Source organism: Pipra filicauda, unplaced genomic scaffold (assembly GCF_003945595.2).
Source record: "Pipra filicauda isolate LSUMZ 115617 unplaced genomic scaffold, ASM394559v2 scaffold272_size1030459_pilon, whole genome shotgun sequence".
NCBI lineage: Eukaryota > Metazoa > Chordata > Aves > Passeriformes > Pipridae > Pipra > Pipra filicauda.
Window position 1 is genome coordinate 858,956 of NW_024104390.1, and position 24,052 is coordinate 883,007.

The 24,052-nt window shown below is 50.3% G+C and overlaps 1 long non-coding RNA gene across 1 annotated transcript; it reads right to left on the reverse strand.

Annotated features, from left to right (window-relative positions):
* Positions 1–1,504: 1,504 nt before the first annotated feature.
* Positions 1,505–3,270, reverse strand: LOC120323497. The gene is made up of 3 exons (XR_005563983.1): positions 3,193–3,270; positions 1,772–1,859; positions 1,505–1,641 (listed from the first exon to the last, which is right to left on the reverse strand). It is a non-coding gene; the product is annotated as an uncharacterized LOC120323497 (long non-coding RNA).
* Between the last annotated feature and the right edge of the window lie 20,782 nt (positions 3,271–24,052).

A 24,052-nucleotide genomic window follows, 5' to 3' on the forward strand; every position in this document is an offset into this window, starting at 1 on the left:
GGACTGACTCCCTTTCTCCTTCTTTATGGTGGCCAAGCAAAGCTCCCTCCTGGACACTCCGTTCTCCCTGGGGAGCCTTCCTGAGCACAGATGATCTTCCCTAACCTTCACTGTCCCAAATTTCTCAGACTATCTGAGGATCAGATCTGAGCCCAAACCCACATTTAACTCTCACACAGAGGCACAGCCCCAGAATTAATGTTCCCAGAACCAGTGGGGTGTTCAGAGGGTCTCCCTCCCTTCTCCCTCTTTGTCTCGTGCTTTACCTGGTTAATATTTGAACCTAAAAGAACAAACACCAAAAAAGTAGAACTCTCCAAGGGCAAAGGGCAGAACAAGAACAAGATGAAGGGGAAGAAGTCATGGCTGTGACCTCCTCATCAACCACTGACTCATAGGAGAGGGCTGGAGCTCTGGAGCCAGGCTGGGAGAGTTGGGGGGGTTCCCCTGGAGAAGAGAAGGCTCCAGGGAGAGCTGAGAGTCCCTTCCAGTGCCTAAAGGGGCTCCAGGAGAGCTGGAGAGGGACTGGGGACAAGGGGTGCAGGGACAGGACAATGGGGAATGGCTTCCCACTGCAAGAGGGCAGAGTTAGATGGGATATTGGGAAGAAATCCTTCCCTGTGAGGGTGGGGAGGCCCTGGCACAGGTTGCCCAAAGCCTCTGCAGCTGCTGCACAACTGAATTGACATTTTCATTTCTGTCATCTTTATTCATCCTCCATACTCTAAGGCAGTTTTAAAGGTTCAGGTGAAGGCTGAGCCTGCAAGTTCTAAAAAACCAAGCTGGTGTTACTCAGAAAGAACACCTTCCAGAACACAGCAAACAAACGTGACCCTCGTTGTCTCCAGCCTCAGCTGAGCCAGCTGCCCTATTCCATTTTTGCCTCTCTCCCTCTCAGCTGAATCATTGAACACAGTGCAGGACTCATCCATGCTGCTGGATCAGCCTGTGCTCCCCAGGCAAAGGCAAGAGACCAACATCACATGGAGCAACAGTGCAGTTCCCTGATCAGAACCTAAGGACAGGGACAACTTGTAGAAAAAAATGCCAAAGGCTGCAAAACACAGAATCATGGAATGGTTTGGGTTGGGAGGGACCTCAAAGCCCATCTCATTCCATCCCCTGCCATGGGCAGGGACACCTCCCACCAGCCCAGGTTGCTCCAAGCCCCGTCCAACCTGGCCTTGGACACTTCCAGGGATCCAGGGGCAGCCACAGCTTCTCTGGGCAACCTGTGCCAGGGCCTCCCCACCCTCACAGGGGAGAATTTCTTCCTAACATTTAATCTAAATCCCTCATCTGCTAGTTTAAAACCATTCCCCCTTGTCCTATCACTATTTGCCCCTGTAAAAAGTCACTCTTCTTTTTTATGAGTACCCTTTAAGTACTGGAAGGAACCAATTCCAACAGGAATGCTCCTTCTCTTCCATGTCCATTTGTTCATCAGGTAATATGTCCTTCTAGAGTTACTCGTCTTCATCCAACAAATCCCAACATCCTGCTGTTTAATTGGGAAATTTCAGAGTTCATCAGTGGCCATAATTCCAGTTCAGGCCAGACCTAAGGGCTCTGCCAGTCAGAGAGCTCTCCCAGTGCAAGCAGATCAGCACTGCTGGGACAGCAGGAAACATTTCTGGAGCTCTGCCACCAGTATCAGTCACCAGATTTGGAAGGAAGAAAATGAAAGGAAAAGAGGTGATAAATCTTCAATCCAGGTCAGGCTGGGGACAAACCAGAGCAGTCTGATGCAGGCACATCTCAACTACTTCACCTGGATGATCCAGCTGCCAAACCAGCACTCTGGGATGTTCATTAAAGGTTATTTTGAGTCATCAAGGTCTATGCAAGGGCTGACACATCTGGGGAAAGAGCAGGAAAGGAAGAAGTTCAAGGCACAGATGAGCTCCCCCTGCCCAGTGACTCCCAAAGACATCCACAGACAACCTGCAGGACATGTCCTGGTGGCAGAAACCTTGAGGGACCACAGTGATCAAGGAGGATGAATTTGGTTCAGTGACCAGAATTTCATCCAGTCTGGTTGAATGACCACATTTCACAAAGACTGACTCTTCCTTCAAGGGCTCCAGGCAACCAAGGAATGATTTCTCACTTCGTTAACTGATCTCCCTCCGAGCTCCCAGGCAGCACCTTATTTCTGTTCTGGTTTTTTCTGCTTCCCACCTTTGGTGACTGAATCTGGCACTGCCTTCATTAGGCAGGCTGGAAGCCCCAGCTCTCAGAAATCTTTTCCCTCTGTGGGGATTTACAGCCTATGCTCAGTTTTCCTTTCAGGTTTTCCTACTGAAGTCCTTCTTCAGCTTTTCCTGAGTGCATATTTCTAGAATAGTTCTTTTCCTGCCCTGGAGCCGAGGGTGGGGGATGTCCCCTGGTTATTGCAGGGGATCAGCAGGCACATTTCACTGCTTTCAGAAGAGCTCATCTGTGGAGAACCACAGAACTCCAGCAGCAAACACAGTCATAGAATCATGGAATCATTGAGGTTGGGAAAGACCTCCAAGATCATCAAATATTAAATACCCCCAGGCCCACTGAACCATATCCCCAGGTGCTCAGTCTACTTGGTTTCTTTGAACACTTCCAGGGATGGTGATTCTACCTCTACCCTGGGCAGCTCCTTCCAGTGTTTAACCACTATGCCAGTGAAGAATTTCTCCCAAATATCCAACCAATCCCCCCTCCCCTGGTACAGCTGGAGGCCATTCCCTCTCCTCCTGTCCCTTGTTCCCTGGGAGCAGAGCCCGACCCCCCCCGGCTCCCCCCTCCTGTCAGGGGGTTGCAGAGCCAGAAGGTCCCCCCTGAGCCTCCTTTGCTCCAGGCTGAGCCCCCCCAGCATTTGTGAGCATTTGTGAGCATTTGTGAGATCCTGGCAAGGCTATTTAAAATAAATCAACAAATGACCCCCCCCACCCCAAAGTTCCTATTTTTCCTCCATCAACACTCCATAATGCAAACTGAGGAAGTGGTTCTGAATATTCATGACAAAGCACAGATTAACTACTCCTTCTGCTCTCAACTAAACCTCTCTTTTCCTTACTTTTGTAAGGGCTTTTGTTTGCTGTGCTTCTTATTGGAGCGTAATTCCCTCATTGCAAAGATGCTGAAAGCTCAGCTCAGGCATCTGAGGATGGAAGTGGGGCCAAGAGGTGCAGGCACCGAGGATAAACTGCTGACCTGGCTCCCTGCAAGCTGCCAGCTCCTGCTTCCATTCACACCGAGGCAAACGTGATGCGCACAAGTGGCTGCGGAGTTACAGTACCTGTTAAAGGACCATGAAATATTTATAAGCTGAGAGGGCTTAAAATCTCCCTTGAAAGCCTGTTCTTCATGAAAAGTGACACTGGCACTGTCGTGAAGGGCTTCTCAACTCATCCAGGAGGAGGAATCCTACCCGGGGCTGTCCAGCAGGAAACTGGATTTCTGGGGCATCTTTGTGAACTGAGGCTTCTTGATTTTAAACCAAGGCTTTTACTTTCAACCAGCCTTTAAACCAAGACTGATAAATCATTTCAATTAAGTACAGAGATGGGTATCTGTGAGAAACCCCAAGGGAAATGTGTGTACTCCCTGTGGGTACCCGAGAGCACAGCTGGAACATGCTGAGCTCTGCCCCAGGTAAAGGCACCTAATGGGGGAGACAATTCCCAGGGAAAATGGTGTATCTGAAGAGTCAGGGCCCAACATCCCTCAGGCTGTGAAAACTATCTGACCCCCTGGATGGAATAGAAAATACACCAATTAAAATACAATATCCTTCTCAAGTAGGAGAAAGTCAGTGGCTTCAAACTGACAAAGAGGGAGTTTAGATCAGATACGGGGAAGGAATCCTTCCCCCGGAGGATGGGGAGGCCCTGGCACAGGTTGCCCAAAGAAGCTGCCCCTGGGCCCCTGGATCCCTGGAAGTGTCCAAGGCCAGGTTGGATGGGGCTTGGAGCAACCTGGGCTAGTGGAAGGTGTCCCTGCCCATGGCGGGGGTGGCACTGGATGAGCTTCAAAGTCCCTTCCCACCCAAACCATCCTGTCCTTCCATGACTCGATGGTTCCAAGCAGTGACTGAGGTGTTTGGTTGTGTTTAGTGCCTGACACCTCTCTCCAAATCCAGACATTTCCTTCCTCTCTGCACCTTGGGTTGGAACCAACTTTCTGTTTCCTGAACAGTCTCTGATATGCAGAGTGGTTTGCAGTGTTTTGGCAGAGAGCAATCACCCCATGTCCCAGGCCAGGCCAGAGCTGCTCCAGGAGCTGGGAGCACTTCAGAGACCCCCACGAGCCTGGGACAACCCCCAACCCACCCCAGCCCCAGGTGCAGGCAGTGCTGGGTGCTCAGTGGGGCAGAAAGCAGCCCTTGGAGGGGTTTGCAGGTGGTAAGAAAGTGTAACAAGGTTGTCTGGGTGTTGCCAGAGCATTCTTCTGTTCAAAAAGCAAATGGAGAGAAAAGACCATGACTGGCAACCCTGACATTAGCAAAAAAAACCCCAAAACCAAACCCACCTTGTTCTTCTGTTATGAAGCGGGGGGCGGGGGGGTGGAATCCTACATGTTTTATTAGAGTTTTTACAACAAATCAAAATGTTCCCTTAGAATGACTGTTTTCCTGAAGCTTGGGAAGGTTCTTCCTTCATAGCAAAAGCATTCAAAGAGGTGGGAGAGGTGAGAAGAGAACTGATGTACAGAAGGAAAGATGCATCTGGAGCAAAGAAGACTACACTGCATATAAAATCCTGTCCAAACTCCTAAAGACATCTAAACATTCAATTTGCTGCCCTTAGTGAAGGCCATGTGCTACGAGGAAGGCCATCCTGTGGGGGCTGGTTCTCAGAATTAAAGAATCACAGATTATATTGAGCTGGAAGGGACCCACAAAGATCATCCAGTCCAACCCCTGGCCCTGCACAGGTACCCCAACAATCCCACCTTGTCCCTTTGAGCTCTGGCAGCCTTGGGGCTGTGCCCACTGCCCTGGGGAGCCTGGGCAGTGCCCAACCAGCCTCTGGGGGAAGAACCTTTGCCTGAGATCCAACCTGAGCCTGCCCTGACACAGCTCCAGCCATTCCCTGGCTGCTATCCCTGGTCCCCCCAGAGCAGAGCTCAGTCCCTGCCCCTCCTCTGCCCCTGCCCAGGCAGCTGGAACTGCACTGAGCTCTCCCCTCAGTCTCCTCTGCTCCAGCTGAACACACCAAGTGCCTTCAGTGCCTTCAAATCAAGGCCCTTCCCCATCCTTGTGTCCCTCCTTTGGACACTCTCCAATGGCTCAATCCCTTCCTTCCATTGTGTCCCCCCAAACTGCCCCAGTGTTGAGGTGAGGCCGCCCCAGGGCAGAGCAGAGCGGGACAATCCCCTCCCTGATGCCCCAGGACAGGGATGTCCCTCCTGGCTGCCAGGGCACTGCTGACTCAGGGACAACTGGCACCACCAGGACCCCCAGGGCCCTTTCCCGGCTCTGCTTTCCAGCCTCTCATTCCCACTCTGTCCGTCCATCCGGGGTTGCCCCATCCCAGGGGCAGAATCCGGCCCTTCCCCTTGTTGAACTTCCCATGGTTGGTGATTCCCAGCCCTCGGACCTGTCCAGGTCTCTCTGCAGGCCCTCCCTGCCTTCCAGGGGCTCAGCAGCTCCTCCCAGTTTTGGGTCATCTGCAAACCTGCTCAGTGTCCCTTCCAGTGCTGTGTCCAGGTCATTGCTGGAGATGTTGGAGAGCACAGGGATGAGGATGGAGCCCCGTGGAACCCCAGCAGTGACAGGTCACAGTCTGATGTCACCCCAGTCACTGTCACCCTTTGTGCCCGACCCACGAGCCAACTGCTCACACCCCACAGGATGTGTTTATTCAGCTGTGGGGTGGACAGTTTGTCCAGGAGGATCCTGGGAGAGACAGGATTCAGGTGTTGAGCTGAGAGATTCTCTGCTGAACATTAAGAAAACATCCAGAAAGCCAAGAAAGACCAATTAAATGTTGTATGGTTCTCTTGCCTGCATGAGAAGAGCTCTCAAACTCTCCAGGAGACAGGAGCCTGTCTGTCACCAGCGAACTTTTCTTAGGCAGCAGTAGAAGTGACGTTTGAGGCTGTGAAGCACCAAGCAGGCTGAGCAGGCATCAATTAGTTTGAAGTTGAATGGGTAGTCCTGGGAATATCAGAGGCAGGATTCAATATGTTTAAGGTGGGTGGCAGCTTATATGCCTGGCTGAGACAGTGTTTTAAAGAGGAAGTATAAAAATAATAATTAAAAAAACCGTCAGCAGCATTTAATGTGCAGGGGCTGAGTAGCATTTTCAACTTGTCTCCACCTCCTTGGAGCCATCAATGCCTTCCCAGGTTCTACAAACATACCTCTGCTGAGCACTGGGGGCCCAAAGCCCAGGTCCTGCAGGACATTCAGGGCCAACTTTTACTGCAGGGTCAATCTGAGTGATGGGGGTTTTGCAGGAGATGCTGCTCATGGGGTCCTGCCAAGGCTGGGATGGTGAATCTGTGAGTCAGGGCTTGAGAGATACTTGGTAAAAACCTTCCACTAGCCCAGCAGTCTGGTCTGCTGGAAGGTGTCCCTGCCCATGGCAGGGGGTGGAACGAGATTCTGGGATTGTACTTGGTCCCTAACAAGTGTCTGGACCTTCTCTGCAGGGATGGGTGCTCAAGCTCGGTCTTTTTCTGAGCTTGCCCCAGACAATCAAGCTCTGGAGATGGCAGAGGTTTCCCTGAGCTCTCAGCAGTGGATCCAGTGCTCCAGAAAGGCCCTGGAGCCCTGGGGCATCTGCAGAGCAGCAGATCCTCCTTTAGGACAAGACAATCTCCAGCACAGGGACCAGCCCAAGGACCTAATGGTGGGGTCTCATCCAGGGTCCTGGCACGTGGAACAATTAGTGATTCAGTACCTGCAGGCCAACTTTTAATGCTTCAGTTGGAGGGCACAGAAATCCACACCCAACATAACATCCCTACTCTCTGTGAGATCACCACAGCAGGGAATTTGCCCTTCTCTTCACATGTTAAGCATTCTGCAGATCCTACACCTCCATGGATGTACTGGAGATTCATGAAGCCAAGAGGGAAGCAGGCAAGAAGAGTTGAATTCTATAGTTTACTGTGCAGCAGATCAACCCAGAGGGATGTGCCTGTGGCTTAAGTGTCTTGCATTTATTTCTGGGGGCTTTTGTTCATACCTCAAGACCACTTAATACAAATTGTGTGTGATAAAAGTGTGTTTGAACCATGCAAGCCACTCCAAGTTCACAGCAGCTCCTGGAAACATTCACACTGACTGTGTAAGGACCTTATCCAAGAGCTGATATTAATGTGACATAATTAAAGAATGTATGTGCTAAACGATGAGGCTCTGCCACCCCCAGTGCTGACTGAGCTCTTGGAGCTCCTTCCTGCCATTAGGAAATGGCTGGGGCTGTCTCAGAGAAATAGCTACCACTAAGAAGGGGGAGACCTTTTCTTCCCAATTATCAGTACAAAGAGTTATTACCCAGCTGACTGTCAGCGTGTCTGGAAGGGGAATGACAATTTGTCCACATCAGTCCAAAATCAGGAACAGAGGAAGAATTCAATGCACTGAAAGGAAGGCTGAGCTCTGAAGGAATGTGGGAGCTGATGGGTCCCATCAAGGGAAGACAGAGCATGAGGAGTGTGGAGGAGGTGAGGGAGTCCCCATCCCTGGAGGTGTCCCAGGAATGACTGGATGTGGCACTCAGTGCTCTGGGCTGGGTGACAAGATGGGGATGGGGCACAGGGTGGACTCAGTGATCCTGAAGGTCTTTTCCAACCTAAATGATTCTATGATTCTGTGATTCTGAGGGTCACAGAGGTCCTGCCTCTCTGATCTGGGGAAGAGGAATAGCACAGAACCTTCTACACGGAACCTTCTGCACAGAACCAGACTGCACAGGCTGGCCTGTGCCAAAGGAAATAAGGTTTCCTGATCCTTGCAGAGTTTCTTTGCCCAAATCAAGTGGGCTGGGGAAGAAGCCATTAATTTTCAATTGAAGTCCTGATGAGCAATTTATTAGATGGCGCTCAAAATTGCAAAGTACCACTCCATAAAATGCCAAAAAAGAGCTTTTATAAAAAGAGGAGATTTGGGATGGATTCAAATGCATGAAGGATCCCAGCATTGCCAGCAGTAGGAATTGCACTGAGATAAGAGTTTAAAAATTAAAAATTGGACTAATTTAATTTTGTAATTGAAACATTTTCTCTGGATCAATACTTTCTTCTAGAATTCTTTTTTTTTAATCTCAGTAAAACCATATTTCTCACAATAAAAAAAAAAATGTAGCTCTTTGTTGGAAGATTTTCAACCAGCTCCACCTACTGCTGCTCACAGTGCTGATCCCTCCTCCCCAATGCTTCCTGACTCACTGATGCTTCCCTTCCTTCCCCTCCTCCCGACTGGAATGTGAAACTCTTTCACAGCAGAGGTGGGAGCAGCCTCCCCCAAACCCGCTCTGTGATCAGGAGAAAGCTCAGGACTAGGCTTGTCTCTGTGTTGTGGAGAGGATCAGAGGACTGGACTGACTACTGGGAGAAGCCCAGAGCTGTGCTGTTTGGGAATGGCAGGACTGCTCCAGGGTCTTTCCCGGCAGGGGAGGCTCCTCAGGTGCAGTGTGCCCTGGGGTGAACCCTTACTGTGCAGTCCTTCTTCAGGGGCTTTGACCTTATTTCATGTTTGTGGCTGAGGTTGTGTTGGGTCTCTGCAGGTGTCCTGTGTCTCCTGCAGGCAACAAGTCCAGGCTTTATCTTCCTTTGCATTTCCATTTCCCTTTCCATCTCCAGGCAGGGGCCCCTGGTGGTCTAGTGGTCAGGTTGCAGCGCTCTCACCCCTGCGGCCCGGGTTCGATTCCCGGTCAGGGAAACTCCCCCGGGCAGATGGAGCTCGTCAGCCCTGTAAGGCCATCCATCTAAGAGAAGGTCACTCTAAACAAACCTACGTCCTGAGGACCTCACTGCCACTGTCCGAGCTCGCTCGGCCCCGGCAGACGAACCTCAGGATTAGAGGGTGGGCTCAGTTCAGCGCACACTGGGTCTCACCTAAAAAATCCACTGCGCAGGCTCGAAGGGTAATGACCTTTCCCAAATCTTCGCTCGCGAAGACTGGCCATACCATTACCATCTCCAGGCTCTGTGCTGGTAACCCAGGACAGACCACACTGGCCCTTCTCCATTCTCCTCTGGCTCCACACAACTCTCCATAACTGGGATTATCACATCCTGCAGAGCAGTCTATTCAGCTCTCTCTGATCCAACAGAGCACTTTGGGACCTGGAAGCTCTTTTTCCAAGGCCCAGATTCATGCAGAAGACTTGAGGAGGGTACCCTTGGGAGGCTTACTCTGCACAGACCCACTGTCTGAGGGACACTCAGTCCCCCAGGGGTCATTCCTGACAGGCATGCCCAGTATCAGACACCCCTGGGTGACACTGGATGTCCTCCATCCCGCTCATCTCCCACAGGAGATGGATCCCCTCTTACCAAGCGCTCCAGAGGACGAGGACCCCTGTTCATTCTGGTCTGTTCCTGGCAGGTGCAGGGAGAGGAGCCCTTGCTCCACCGAATATTAATTCATTCTCCTCCCACACCTCCAGTGGCTCAGTTTATGTCTCCAGCCACCCAGAGAAACCCCTTTGAGGCAGTCTTTGCTCCACAGCCACGAGCAGGACATCAGAACACAGTAAACACATGAGAATTGTTCATTCTCATATGAAGTTGTTCATTCTCCACAACTTCTTAAGGCAATTCAGGCTTTTGTTTTCCTCACCATAATAATTCTTCTTTCTTTGCCAGCCTATTTAATCTCCTGTCATACAGATACCTCTCCCTGCCATCACTGTCCAGGTATCCTTGTTGGTTTTTTGTAGAGATCCTCCTGTTTAGGAAGTGGCAGCCCAAGTGCAAGGCTGTGATGGCTGGAACTGAGAACAAACATCTTCAGGCAGGAATTAATTCATGGGCATCCAGCTGCACAGGTGTTTCCTTCCATTTCACAGGTTATTCTAAGGGCCAAAGTGCTGGATCCAGGTCCTGGCAAAACAAGAAGAGCTCACAGAGTCATTGATCTGCTGCTTGAGGTCATGGAAAAAGGGATTCCTCCTGCCCCCTTGGGAAACCTGCTCCTGTGCAAAGTTACCCTGGGAGCTGTGTGTGCTTCTCATTTCTAACTCAAAGCTCCTCTGCTGCAGAGGGGGGCAATTAGGAAGAGACTGTGCCCTGTGAGGGTGGGGAGGCCCTGGCACAGGTTGCCCAGAGAAGCTGTGGCTGCCCCTGGATCCCTGGAAGTGTCCAAGGCCAGGTTGGACGGGGCTTGGAGCAACCTGGGCTAGTGGAAGGTGTCCCTGCCCATGGCAGGGGGTGGGATTGGATGAGCTTTAAGTCCCTTCCAACCCAGACCATTCTGTGATTCCAATTACTCAAAGATGAGATGTTGCTTCAGAACAACCTGGGACATGTTTCACACCATCCTCACATGGTCAGCTTTGCTCTTCTCTAGATAAAACAGCTTGGCTCAATCTCTCCAATCTTCTCTCCTATAACCTATTTCCAGCCTCTCATCACTCTCTTTTCATTTCAGCTCTCTTTTTTTCTCTGTCTTTCTCACAGTGCACTTCCCATGTGGGGATCCCTTGAGGATCCACAGCTCTTGCTGCTAAGTGGGGGTCTGGGGCAAAGTTTGTCCATCCCGTTTGTGGGACCCACTGTCATGCCCAGATCAGTCTCTGCAATGGTGCTGCCACTTGTCTCACCACATCTCAGTTTGGGCATTTGATTTCTCCTTGTGCTGACTTCTCACTTGCCTTTATGACATTTCATCTCGTTGGCTTTTATTTTTACATCACCCCTCATCCAAGTTTGGCCACGAAGCTGATTTTTTTTTTGTTGCCTCAACACAGTTGTGGTGCTACTTCAGTACTTTGGGTTCTCAAGAGGAGCTGGTGCCTCTGGCAGTCACGACGTGGGGCTCACAGGAGAGCAGCCCCCTGCCAACCCGGCAGCTGGAGGCCAGATGGGATACCCTGGGCAATCTAAAATGGAACAGATGTCCACATTTAGGCATTTAGCTGTGTCTGATCAGTCCCATCATCTAAGCTGTTGATAAAAAGATTGAAACAAATAGCTGGCTCTTCAATCCCCGTGAAATTGTGGCACTGTAAACTGTGCTAAATTGTCCAGCTGGAATCATTTGCTGTGAGGTCAGAGAGCTAGAAAAGAACTGAAAGATTGAGTAGCACCAGGAAATCTGTTCTTTACCTATGACAACAGACAATAAATTTGTATCCCTATTCTTGCAATGTCAATGAGTAATTTTATTATTCATTAAAACTAAAATGGTGTCACGTATATAGATATGTTTTTATGAGTCAAAGAACATGGGATTGTTGATACGGGTTTTGCATAGTTTACATTTGCGAAACAGTATTAACATGAATTCCATAAAGTTCCTGTCTATTGTCTGTGTGGGTGTTGCTCTGATTTTGCTGAATTATAAGTTCAAAAATTTTTCAATGAACTGGGCCCAGAACAGACACCTGAGAGATTTAAATCACTTTCTTGAGCAGATTTCTGACACTAAATTCAAAGTCTAATGTTTTTTAAATGGTGCCATGCTGTATGATTTGCTTTCAATCCTATTTCCCTACTTGGAGGACACTCTCCCGTCAGATTGTGTCAAAAACCTTATGAAAGTCGAAATATATCATATCTATCACTTTCTGCTGTCCATAGGCCACCGACCCCATTAAAGAAAAAGATTAGATTACTTTGACATGATTTGTTCTTGACAAGTCCATGTTGGCTGTTTCCCACTGCCTTTTATCCTCTGAGTGCTTATAAAGTGATTGTTTAATAATTTGCTCCAGTATTTTCGAGAGTCTCAAAGTCAAACTGATGATCTGTAATTTCCTAGCTCTTCCTGTTGCCACATCTCTCCAATGTGACCTGTGGGTTACAGGAAACTCCCCCGTTCTTTGGGAAGAATACTGGCCATGGCTCTTAGGATGTAGGAAAGCTACACGTGCTGGAACACCCTTTTGTACCATGAGCTCATTTCATGTTTCCAGCATGACTCCATTTGGGAATGGGCAGAACTGGGGGGCAGGGATCTTTCCACCATTATTGGACCCACAGGAATGCTGTGCTAGTCTGGGAGCCCCTGGGAGGCTGAGTAACAGCTGAAGGAGCTGTAAAGCCTCCCAGTCAATTGGCCTTTCCCATTCCCATTGTGGGTTGGCAGCACGTTGGCGATGCCGAAATCTCGGGCATTTTGGGAGCGGGCGGGCGGTGTGAAGGAAAACAGCATCTGCTGCAGCTCCAGGGCTGCTGACGTCACGCCAAAGGAATTGTTGCTTCCATTCAATCCCCCGCGCCAACCATTTCATAATGGGAATGCCACCCCAGCTGAACTTCCCTGCCCAGGGCAGGGGCTCCACTGAGGAGTAGAGAGGAACTGGGATAAAATGGTGCTTTCCTGGCAGTGGTCAGGTGAGGGAGGGGATTGTCCCGCTCTGCTCTGCCCTGGGGTGGCCTCACCTCAACATTGGGGCAGTTTGGGGGGACACAATGGAAGGAAGGGATTGAGCCATTGGAGAGTGTCCAAAGGAGGGACACGGAGATGGGGAAGGGCCTTGATTGGAAGGTGTGTGAGGACACTGAGGGCACTTGGTGTGTTCAGCTGGAGCAGAGGAGACTGAGGGGAGAGCTCAGTGCAGTTCCAACTGCCTGGGCAGGGGCAGAGGAGGGGCAGGGACTGAGCTCTGCTCTGGGGGGACCAGGGACAGCAGCCAGGGAATGGCTGGAGCTGTGTCAGGGCAGGCTCAGGTTGGATCTCAGGCAAAGGTTCTTCCCCCAGAGGCTGGTTGGGCACTGCCCAGGCTCCCCAGGGCAGTGGGCACAGCCCCAAGGCTGCCAGAGCTCCAGGAGGGTTTGGATGATGCTCTGGGGCACAGGGGGTGACTCTTGGGGCTGGGCCTGTGCAGGGTCAGGGGTTGGACTGGATGATCCTTGTGGGTCCCTTCCAGCTCAGCATATCCTGGGATTCTGTGATTCTGTGACTTTGTGAAGTCACTTGCTCTGGCACAAGACAATACTCTGCACTCCTAAACGTGAAGTATCTCTGAGAAATCCTCCAGGCAGAGATGCTGTCAGCGAGGGCAGGGGCAAGCCCTGCTCCAGGGCTTACCAGCCACTGGAGGGAGCAAATCTGTATCCAGCGAGTCTCTCATTCAGCGGAATTATCCAGGGAAGGAAAGTTTTTTCTCTTCCTCTGTGTTGTTTTTAAGTTATAGGAGGAAATGTGGCAGTTGGCACAGCCCCCGAGAAGGACTCAGGCTTGGGTGAATCACAGGATGTCACCCCACCAGCCCCCAACCCCGCATGGTTCCCAGTGCCAGCCAGAGCCCTGCCAGCACCCAAAGGTACAGGAAGACACACCGACCTCCAGCAACCTCTGGGTGATCCAAATATGGGTTTGATTGTGTTTGTGGGAGTCTTGGTGCCTTCTGTAGTTGTGTGAGTAAGTTAAACTGGGGAAAAGCAATCCCAGGAATTGCTGCTGGGGCTCTGCTGGCATCCAGGCTGCATCCCAGTCTGGGGGGCCAAATGGGGCTCTGCAAGGGTACAGGTTTGGCAGGGGGTCACAGGGACTGGGATTTCTGTCCGTGGGCATCCAGGAGGACCACAGGGATGGTGAGACCCTGCAGGAACCTCCGTGTCCTTCACCTGAGGGGACACTGAGCATCATTTCAGGAAGGTGTCACCATTTCAGTATCCCCCCTACACCAACACATTCACACACACATAAAACATTCAGGAATGTTTTATGGCCAGATTTTCACTCAGGTCTTCTTAATAGAGAAAAATAGCAGGTAGAGAACTTCTGCAGTGCCTGGCAGAGATGGCAACTGATGGAGAGATAATGAAGGCTTTATTCTCCATTTGTTTAGCTGTTTAGGAGGGGAAAAAATGAGCAAGAGCTTGTGGAGAACCAGTGACGTGCTTCTGGATGTCTGATAAAATAGATGCTATCGAATTCCTCCTCAGAAGTTAATTTGCTGCAGCAGCCAATTGAAACAACAAAGCTTGGAGCACCCTTTGGTGAGTTATTTGGTCTCCAGGAAGCACCCTGTGAGCCATAAACAAACCAAACCCTTTTAATTGGAGCTCAGGATAAGCCTATGAGCTACAAAGACATTTGACTGGTTCCTGCGGTAATCAAGTTTAGTCATCATTATGCAAAACTAATTAGCAAGTCAGAATCCTTTTTTTGTCATCACTAAACCATTGCTGCATTTAGAAATGAGATCCCCAAGATCTTCCCTTTCCCTGCCCTTTCCTGCTGCTATTCTGGAATTAAAGCTTCTCTTTCCATCACGACAAAGGATGTGGTGGATATAAAAAAACGTCGTCTGCGACTCTTTCCTAAAATGTCAAAAGCTGAAAAATACTTGGGTTACTTTCCCAATTATTCTGTTCTTGGAATTCATTATTGCAGTAAAAATCTGAGAAGTTTTGAGCAGTTTATATGACTTCTGAAAATGCATTTTTGCCCCTGCAATCTTTGGCAAGCAGGGTTTCCAATTTGTCAGAACTGTTTGCTTAATATTTCTGTTTCCAAAGTGGACTTTGGACAAACGTTGTTTGTTTGTTTGTTTTCCAATTCCCGGCAGCCAGAAGCATTGTGAAAACATTTAACAAAGATTAAAAAAAATCTGCTCCAAAATAAGAAACACCCTCAGCTCCTGCTCAGGGTGTTTATCCTGCTGAGCACAGCAAGGGCTCCCCAGGTCCATGGTGGCTCCAGCACCAGGAATCCCAGGAATCCCAGCCTGCAGGTTTCTGGAACCTGCCTGAGCAGCACTGATCCCTCTGCTGTCCTGGTGGAGCTGAGGACTTCCCACGGCCGGGTCTGGACACTGTTTCAGTCTAGTGTGTCATTCCCCAGGAGCAGGGGCCGTTGCTCTCACCCAACCTCCTCACCTCTGATTTTCCAAACCCCAGGATTTGCAAATTTTCCTCCTGGTAGAGATCCACTCCTGGTAGCAGAAACCTTGTGCTGTGTAACTTGAGAGTAGCTCTGATGAGGGGCTGAGGGAGCTGGGGGGGCTCAGCCTGGAGCAAAGGAGGCTCAGGGGGGACCTTCTGGCTCTGCAACCCCCTGACAGGAGGGGGGAGCCGGGGGGGGTCGGGCTCTGCTCCCAGGGAACAACAGGACAAGAGGGAACGGCCTCCAGCTGCACCAGGGGAGGGTCAGGTTGGACATGAGGAGGAATTTCCTCCTGGAAAGGGTGGTGAGGCCTTGGCAGGGGCTGCCCAGGGAGGTTTGGAGTGCCCATCCCTGGAGGTGTCCCAGGAAGGCCTGGCCGTGGCACTGAGTGCTCTGGGCTGGGGACAAGGTGGGGATGGGGCACAGGGGGGATTTATGGGCTGGGAGGGTTTTTCCAACCTCAGTGATCCTGTGGTTCTGTGTGATCCCAGGTCCTGGAATCAGTGGCAGTGCCCATGGCAGTGATCCAGGACAGGGGGGATTTCTCCATGGATCAGTTCCTGTCTCGTGGCCTCACTCCAAGTGTGTAGCACAAGCACCTTTCCAATCAAAATTTTCTTTCTTGGGGGGGATGGAGTGGAATAAAGGGATGATAAAGGCTCACAGAATAATTCAAAGGAATTATTGGAAGGGAATAACTAGAAGGGAATCACTGGAAGTCACCTACACCAAACACTGATCTGTTCAAAGCAAGATCAGCTCTGAGGTCAGACCTCAAACCTGAGGTTTCTCTGGAATTTATCCTGCCTGGGCTTGAAAACCTCCAAGGATGGAGACCCAGGGGCACTCTGCTCCCACGGGCTGTCAGGGTGAGAAAGTTTCTCCTTGGCTGCCTCGAGGTGGGCTGGGATACAACCAGAGACTGCCACAGATCTGAGGGTACCACCTCTGCTCCTGTCTCATATGAGGAAGGACCTACAGCATTTTGGAGAGCAGGGCTGGAATTCTGGAGGATCTTGAGAAATCCAAAATGATCTGGAAAATACATCACAGAATTCAAGAAAGGCAAACGGAGTTCAAGGATGAATGAAAAAGCTGAGCAGGGAGAATGAGAATGATTGGAGGTAACCTGCAAAGAAAGGCTGGAATAATTGGAGGCATTTAGTCAAGAGAAGACTTAGGGGAAACATAACAGTCTGCAGTTACATAAAAGGTTTCTGTGAAGAGGAAGAGAATAATTTGTTCTGCGTGTTCATTCTGCTTAGGAGATGGGGTAATTAAATCACAGTTAGGGAAATTCAGATTAGTTATTAGGAAATGCCTTTCTAATGTAAGGCTAGTTAAACACTGCCATAAATTTTTCCAGGGTTTGCTGTGGAGTTTCTTGCTGGAGGGTTGTAGGAGCAGGATCATTTCTACAGACACCTTGTCTGGAGGGCAAAGGGCCTTCCTCAGGTCAGGGGGTGGAACAGGGGATGTCTTCAGGTGTGTTCAGCCCTGTTTTCTATGGTCTGTCATGCAGGGGGGTTGGGCTGTTTTTTTTTCAGAAGTGTTTATGCACCAACTGCAGCTCTAGAGATCTCAGTACCTTTCACAACTGGACATTAACTCCCTTCTGAAAACAAGCTGGATGGTCCTAAAGTATCTGGGTACTTTGTAGCTCTGCCTTGTTTTCACCAGTCTGTCTCCGAGCACCTAAATCTCTGATGCCATTTGAGGGAAGATTAAGGCAGTAATTAAACTTCAGGCAAGTAGGGACTCACAGATTAAGAAATCCTGCACCTCTTTGGGGGCTGCACTGTCCCTGCTGCTCTAAACACTCCAGTCCCCCCTGCCTTCCCTGGGGTGCAGCCTCTGGCACAGTCAGGATTTGGAGGAGTTGCCCAGCTCCTTGACAGGGGGTCAAACCCTGCTGTGTTCACTTCCACATAATTCCAACCAGCATAATTCAGCTGTCTAACAAGGATCTATATTCTGCACGAAAGAAATCTGTTGGGAAATGTTGTGTCCACTATAAAATAGATTTAATCTTCTTTTATTTGCTGAGCTCCTTCATGCTCGTTTCTGCATTTATCTTGGCACTGGTTAAGCATCTGACCACCGTTTTCCTACCATGGAAGAGTTATTCCAGCACCACCCTGAGAGCCAAGGATAGGTGGAATATATAATTGTGGAAGACATGAAAAGTAACCATTGATACAGCTCTGCAAAGCAAAGAGGACTTTCAGTCCCCATTGTCTGTGGGTGGCAGTGGCAATAACTCTGTTCTGTATCTGCTTTGGAGTCACACAAGATTTGATTCAACTAATTGCTCATTTTCAAAGAGCACCTCTCAAAAAACAGATGTAGACTGCACCAAACCCTCCACTCCCGGGCTGGATCCAGACCCAAACCTTTTACATCTTTAATTGTCTAAAAATAGGCCTGAAAATGGAGCAGTAAATATGTTTCATGTGTTTTCCTTTGACTGTGAAATAATTTCCCCCAGCCAGGGTTCACAGCTCTTTTCTTCAGTTCTGCCCAGGGAACACAACTTTATGCCCAGGATGACTCATGGGATGGCCAGGCCAGGATTCCACTGGAGATGGGGGAAATTTGGTGTTTGGAGAGAGATGTGGAGTCTAATACATGAAAAAAAAAAAAAAAGAGGATGACTGGCCAGGTGTGTCAGCAAAGGTCCTTTACAGTAAATCTTGGCTGGGTTGAAGACAAGAAGCCAAGTTCCACCACCAGCTCTGAGGGAGGTGCACAGTCAGTGTCTGCTGTCTTGGTTATAAAAAGGAATCTCATGATTCAGTGTGAAAAGACTCTAAATACAGATTTATCTCCAAATCTGCCCTTAGTGCAGCAGGATCCACCAACCCACAAACCCTATGAGAGCTGCAGCTTGGTCACTTATTTTAAACCCTGGCTTTCACGGGTTGCCTGTTCCCAGCATGCCCAGCATGTCAAACTTTTGATGGGAAATATCTTGGGGGGAGGAGAATGGCATGTGTGAGGTTTGCTTATGGTGCATTTTTCAGACTGCCATTAAACTGATCTATTGCTGGAACAAACAATAAAAAACTGATTAAAACTCAGTCCTTCATAAATTAAACATTGTTGTCTCTGGCTGGCAAGCCTGCACTTGGCAGAGAACTGGAACAATAGAACTTGGGGCAGTGTGTATCTACAGAGTGACAGGCTGAGGGGATTTATTCCTCTTCCTCCCCCACATCACCAAATAAAAGGTACATTGGCAAAATCAGAAAACTCCTGAACCCTGCTGGGCCAATGGCTTCTGCAAAATACCTGTCCCAGGTGAGCTGCTTGTCAAGCAGAAAGGCCATGAAATCACCTGCTCCACGGTTTGGGGGTTTTATGAATACAGATATTTGAGTTCAGGTGATTTGTATGAACTGCAAACGTTCTGCTGGGGGGGAACACAATGACACATCCTGTGCCTGCTGTGTGGTGTCCTCAGAGTCAGCCTAGCAGGAGCCTCTGGCTCAGCCAGGATTAATTTAGAGCTCCTTCTCAGCATCATTTCATTGGGAGGAAAGAAAGAGAAGAGGTAGGAAAGAGCTGGGAGGAGGTCTAGTGATTTCCCAGCTGTCCTGATGGGAACAGCAAGCTGCATTCCCACTGGGAACACCACAGCTCTGTATCTGCATGTAGATTGAACCTCAGAAGCACTGAGGGACTGGTGTCAGCACAGCCCTGTCTCTCCTTTTGTTGTTCTCTTACTCCCACTCCAGCTCCTACTCTGGGAAGCACCAAGAAGAGGGTGAAGCATTTTTCAGAGCTGCTTTCTGTGCATTTTGAGCCACCCAAAGGCAGCCCAGCTCAGGGCTCTGCAAGCCCCACATCACTGCAGTCAGCTTTGATGTTTCCTCCAAAGTCAGTGCACAAGGGAAAGGATCCTCTGAGCTCCAGCACTGCCCTGTGACTGCCCAGGGATTCAGCCCATGTGCCTGAGCTTTTTTGTGACAGCCCTTCTTACTCACTCAGTCTTCTTCCTGTAGGTCCTGCCCTGGAGATTGTTAACCCACATCTCCCACAGGCTCCTGCTCGTTCCATCCTGAGGACTCCTGTGTGTTCATCCAGAATTCCCATCCCTGCTTTCGCCAGGTGCTTTCTGAGCACATAAGAAGGTCAAGGTGCTGGAGCTGCTGGCAGGTGCTGCTGATGTGCTCAGTTGTGAGGAACTTCATCACTTCACTCATGTCTGTCCCTTGGACACAAATATTCACATGGGTAGAACGTGATTTTCAGGCTCTTTCCCTGAACTCTCCAGAACACGGATTATCCACACCTGCCTTTTGTGCATTTGAGGGAGGACAGTTAACCTGGTGTGCACCAGCTCAGTCCACGGAGGTTCAGGTTGGATATTGGGAAAAATGTCTTCACTGAAAGAGTGGTCAGGCACTGGCACAGGCTGCCCAGGGCAGAGGTGGGGTCACCATCCCTGGAGGTGTCCAAGAAATGAGCACATGTGACACTTTGTGATATAGTTTAGTGGGTGCTGTGGTACTCAGGCAAAGATCTTGGAGGTCTTTTCCAACTTTAATGATTCCATGATTCTATAGTTCCATCACTGTCTTTATTTCTTTGTCAGGTGGACTGGACCGATTCCCAGTGTCACAGCTCCACATTCCCAAACATGGGTTCAACATGGACTTCTCTCCATTTTCAAGGTACAGAACCCTCTGCTTGCACTGTGAGTGTGGTGAGAAGACCAGAGGTCATTCCTGGTTCTGTGATCTGCAGATCTGGTGGTGGCATCCAAGGAGATTCCAAAATCCTCTGCTTCTGAACTGCTGTGATCCTTCCTGACCAGCAGACTCACCTGTCTGGAGGCTGCTGAAAGGTGGAGCCCAGGCCAGACACATGACAGAGAAAGAGGTCCCCAAAGGTGTCTGGAACCAAGTTTCAGTGTGACATTGAAAAACTGATGTGTAACCCAGTGGGAATAACCCTGGCATCAGTGGGGAATGGATCTGGGTTTGCTGTGCTTGCTGTCTCTGTGGTAAACAGGCTTTAAACCCAGAAATGTCCATTATCGGCATCTCCGCCTGTGTATCCAAGTTAAAACACCTTAAGCAGCAATCCCTGGGCATTCCTCAGCACCTCCAGGCACAGAAGCTGCATTCAGCCAAGAACCTGCTGCTCAGGGCCACCCTGTCCCCAGGGCATTTCTTCAAAAGATCCAACAGCTGGAAACTGGAGCCAGTTATAAGCTGGATGTGCTTTTAGTGGAAGCTATGGTAGCTACCAGAGCCACCTTTTCAAACCAAATGCCACTTTCCAAGACAGTGATAAATATTGCATTGAAATTTTAAATCTTATTTATGTTTTTCATTTGTTTTGTGTCATTTTCCAGCCACAGGATCTGATGGGGCCTTTTCCTGCTAAAGAGGCTCTTCAGCATGGAGATAAAGGCTCTTCTTTCCCCTCCCTGTAGTCAGTTTATGGGTAAATGACCAACCTCTACACACCAAACACTTTGTCCTGACTGCCTGGCAGTTAGGTTAATCCTGTCTCTGTGCTCATCAGCGTTGCACAGGGGGGGACCCACTGAGAGACACCTTCCTCGAGCTCCGTCCTGCACAACACAAACCCTGGAGTCAGCACCAGAGCCTCCAGACCTTCCCTCTCCTGAGCTGGGACCTCCTGCCTGCTGCTTCTCCAAACACAACAGCTGTGGGGCAGGGAGCAAGATGACCCTGACAGAAGTACATTTTCCATTGCATCCAGAAAACATGGGAAAGCACAGAATGCCAGACCCAGCTCAGTGGAGCCACTCTGATTGAACAGTGGGAGAAGCCAGAAAGGAAGGTACTATTGGGGCAGTGTCTGCTCTCCAACCAATATTCAAGGGGAAAAATTCTGCCTGGTTTAAAATATTTACTCATGACATGACAGCCAATACAGGGAACACTGAGGGTTGGATTTGATCCTGACACTGCTGGATCTGTTCCTGGGCTCCTCTGCTCCACTGAAACTGGATTGCAAACCTGTAGCAGAATCTAAGAATATGCTGAGCTGGAAGGGACCCACAAGGATCATCCAGTCCAACCCCTGGCCCTGCACAGGCCCAGCCCCAAGAGTCACCCCCTGTGCCCCAGAGGATCATCCAAACCCTCCTGGAGCTCTGGCAGCCTTGGGGCTGTGCCCACTGCCCTGGGGAGCCTGGGCAGTGCCCAACCAGCCTCTGGGGGAAGAACCTTTGCCTGAGATCCAACCTGAACCTGCCCTGACACAGCTCCAGCCATTCCCTGGCTGCTGTCCCTGCTCCCCCCAGAGCAGAGCTCAGTCCCTGCCCCTCCTCTGCCCCTGCCCAGGCAGTTGGAACTGCACTGAGCTCTCCCCTCAGTCTCCTCTGCTCCAGCTGAACACACCAAGTGCCCTCAGTGTCCTCACACGCCTTCAAATCAAGGCCCTTCTCCACCAGCTTGAAATTAAAGCAGAGGATTTCCAGGCTGGGCTTGGTAAAGGACTCAGGGAGATGATCCTGCCTGCTGGGACTGAGGGGCCCGAGCGTGAGGTGTGGGATGTGCTGTGGGTTGTGGTGAGTCTTCCAATCCATGGACATCACTGATTCTGCCCACATGGACACGCTGGCTCTCTCTCCTCTCCTGTGGCACCCACAGGCTGTTGTGTAACTCTGCCAGATGGAGAGTGTCTCGTACTCTGTGCAGAGCTGCTCAGGACACAAGGACAGGAAAGGGGAGCCCTCTCTTGGCTTCCTGCTGGCACAGGAACAAGGTGCATGCATAGGGTCAGGCTCCACATCTGGGGCTGCTGGCAGGGCCCTTTCCTCCTCTTGGCTGCAGTGCCCCCCCCGAGGCAGAAACAACCCCATGACACTCTCACGCAGTGCACAGACAGAGCAGGGGGTCATCCCCCAGCCACTGTCCAACCAGAGAATAAAGTTAGGCCTGTGCCAATAAAGACACCTTAAAATTAATGTCCTTGTGTATTTTCCTTGCTTCAGTATAGTTTCTTTTGCAACCTTGATGTTATCTGGCTGCAGTTAAACAGCTCCAGTGCAAGGGACACCTCCACATATTGATTCCGACTGCTTAAACTTTGTTATTTCATTCAATCCTTTGCTCAATACTGTACCTCACATGGACACCCCAGGCTGGGTGTTTAGTCCTCAGCTATTATTGCTTTGGTATTAAATGGTCTGTTTCAACATAAAACACACACAATATTCATCTTAATTTTCAGGAGCTAAACAAGTGTCTAAGTAGATGACATTTCGATCAATTAGGCTGGCTCCTCGTTCTTCCCCAAATTAGCTTCCTACAAAGGGCTTCTGCAGCAAAGCAATGATGTGTTTGGGAAGAGAGAGGAGGAACTTGGAATAGAATCCATGTCACTGAGGGGCAGGAAGCCCCTGGCTGGGCTGGGATATCAATAAGTGGTTGGTTCCCAGAGCAGGACAGACCTCAACTTGGTCCCGGACACACAGACTCTCCCAGGCAGGAGCATCCTGTCTCTGAGGCTCCAGGGAGGCACAGCTTGGCCCTGATTTTGATCTAGAGAATTGGGAAGGATTTGTAGAGCTTCGTTTGCTGAGTCACCAGTGCTTTTTTAGGAGCAGCTGGTGATAAAGCAACACTGAAAGTAGCAGCAGTGATGCAGAGATGGGACTGTCACCACTTTGGTCCTTTCTCTGGGTCCTGCAGCAGAGAAACTGTGGTGAAAGGGACACATCTCCTAATGCCCAGGCCTCAGGGTGCCTTGGGAGGGCTGTGCTGTGGTGTCAGGCTCCTCCTGGGGTAATTACCCAAATTGAGTGGGAGTGGCACCACTCCACCCGTTCCAGCTGCTGCTGTGCCTCCCTCCAAGGGTGGCCCTGACCCCAAATGCCAGCCCAGTGGCACCACAGCCACTCATGTACAGCAACCCAGAGCAGCTCAATGGGCTGGGAGAGGGATCTTGGAGCCAAGGACATATTGCATAGGAACATCTCATTTTGATTGGAAGCACTGGGGCCTTGCCCAAGGAAAAACATGGAAGTCAGAAAAACAACAAAACCTATAAACCTTCTTCCTTCCGTTAGAAAATCAAAGCTCTTACCAAAGGCATGTTTTGAAATGACTGGGTTTATCAAGCTCTACTTTTCTTTGCCTCTGCTCCAGTCCAAGGGCAGGACAGAACTTGAGCAAGGCTTGAGCTGCTCCATTCAAGGAGGGGCTGTTCCCCCTCTCCTGCAGCTGCTCTCCTGTATCTCTGCTCTTCCTTAACAGCCCTGCCCTGGTCTGAGACAGGAGCACATGTTAATCATCCCCTGCAGGAGCTGGTGCCTTCCCATGGGTGAGGATAAAGTGCAAGGCTGTATCTCAGCCCCCCTGTGCTGACAGCTCCCTCCCCCCAGCCAGGCAGCTGCTGCAGATTTGAAATGTCATAACTCTGCTCGGAATCACAACCGTGCCCCCACACCCCTCCAGCCCCTGCTCAGCAGGAAGAAAAGGAAATGCTCGGTGTAAACCACTCCCTCTGAAAAGCCTGTCTGCACTTGTGCACATCTTGGAATTCTCTGCTCCTGTCTCAGCTCATGCAGGGGATGGAGACACCCCAACCTCGGCCACATTGGAACCCCTGTGCAGGAAGGGTGTGAGAGGCACCTACACCATGGACAGGGGCTTCAGGAACCTTCTGCTTCTAAAGATGATCCACAAGTCACACCCAGTGTCTGGAACCTGCCCCTCCCAGAGGGTCCTTTCCCCCATCCCAAGGCTGATGGGATCTCCTGTTACCAACTAAAGACCTTGACTGTGCTCTGCCTCGCAGAACCACAGGATATGCTGAGCTGGAAGGGACCCACAGGGATCATCCAGTCCAACCCTGGCCCTGCACAGGCCCATCCCAAGAGTCACCCCCTGTGCCCCAGAGCATTATCCAAACCCTCCTGGAGCTCTGGCAGCCTTGGGGCTGTGCCCACTGCCCTGGGGAGCCTGGGCAGTGCCCAACCAGCCTCTGGGGGAAGAACCTTTGCCTGAGATCCAACCTGAGCCTGCCCTGACACAGCTCCAGCCATTCCCTGGCTGCTGTCCCTGGTCCCCCAGA